A 1,704-nucleotide genomic window follows, 5' to 3' on the forward strand; every position below is an offset into this window, starting at 1 on the left:
TTAAATAATCCGCGAGTTCTCGAGAACCTTCTCAATCATCTTTTCTATTTTTTCATTTAATTTTATTTTGCCGCGTAAATGGTGTCTCAGAAAAACAAAAATAAAAGGTATAAAAGGGGGACAAATAAAGGTGAAAAGACTCTCTCTCCACGTAGGGTGGGAAGTGGTTCGGATATCAGACACATGTCGATAAAAGACTCTCTCTCTCTCTCAACCACGTAGGGAGGGAAGTGGATCGGATATCAGACACATGTCCAACGACTCGGACCTACACTGACGAATCCGCGTCAGATCTGATACGGATGTGGTCAGATACATTTGGATTTGGGTTTGAATTGGATAAAGAAACGTGATCCTATCCTGTCAGAGTTTTAGCTTTTTGACATAAAAATTATTAAAAACCAATGGTTTTTTTCTATATTGTGGGATCCAGTACCACAGTAACTATGTGGGAATCCATATCTGATCTGGATCTAGATTTGAAACCAGACACCCTGCTATTTAAAGTTTGGATCCAGTGAAGAGTCAAGCTTGACCGGGACCTTACCTGACCCGTCTTCAGGGCCTGCTGATGGGTAGACAATGACCCGATTTCGAGTCAATCAGATTGATAAGACTTGGTTTCAAGCACAATGAAATAGGTCCGATTAGCTGTTTGGGTCGGACTCACAATGTCCAAGTACTATATGGGCTTTAGCATGGTTATAAAATTGTATACAACAACCTGGATCCAACATGAGTCCAGGTTAAGATAAAAAAAAAAAACAACTTTAAAAGTTAAATTTTCAATGGGTCTTGTTATGCTGTCTAATCGGAGCTGGGACTGGTTATGTCTAACTAGGCAGGTTGGACCAGACCTGGCACTAGCACCACAAAGTCTGACCCTGATCCAGAACAACACGGGTCTGGTGGTCCTGTGGAGGTCTGACCTGTTGGCAGCTCTGCCACCAACCCACCCCCAGTATTTGTGTTGGATCCCACACCCGGTCTGAATCTTAGAATGTCATATGAGCAGCATAAAGCTTACTTTGTATGGTTGGGTAGGACCCAAATTGCTGAACCTGGTGTCCGGGAGCCTCACCTAGCTCTGGCTCGTTCTTTGCGCATGAAGATGGATCGTTGGGTTGGACATCAGGCAGATCCAAATCAGCTCATTTAGCTTCTTGGGGCTCCGCTTGTCTGGTTAGTGTACTCCCATTGTGTTGGAATGTTGCAAATTCAAAACACAATGATACGGCTGTGGGTCTGCCTAACACCAGTTTGCCAATTAAAAAAATAGAGATGTAAATAGGTCGGATGTAGAGCAAAGGATTTGCAATTTTTTAGTGTTCTGGATTTGAATCTCCGTGTATTTAGCTAGTTGTTGGGGGTACTTAACTTTACTTATGCTGAGTTAATAAATAGAATCCCTAATGTGATGCGGATAAGTAAAGGGTTCCTGGAATGGAAAGGTTATCAAATGAGAATTTAGAAGGCTGAGAAGGCAAATCTCATTTGAAAGGTGCACAAAAAGGGCACTAGAAGGCACTAGATTTCAAAGGTCCCTCAGAGCACGTAGAGGAACTGGAGCTGGAGCTGGAGTATTCATATCGCCCACTGTTGTTGAACTTTGAGGAGAATGTAAAATTCTCTCTGGGTTGTCAACAAATGGATGTAATGGGGTTCCTAAAGCTCTTTGCCCTTGCATACACTGGTACTATGACC

Source organism: Nuphar pumila, chromosome 15 (assembly GCF_984573655.1).
Source record: "Nuphar pumila chromosome 15, dmNupPumi1.hap1.1, whole genome shotgun sequence".
Lineage (NCBI taxonomy): Eukaryota > Viridiplantae > Streptophyta > Magnoliopsida > Nymphaeales > Nymphaeaceae > Nuphar > Nuphar pumila.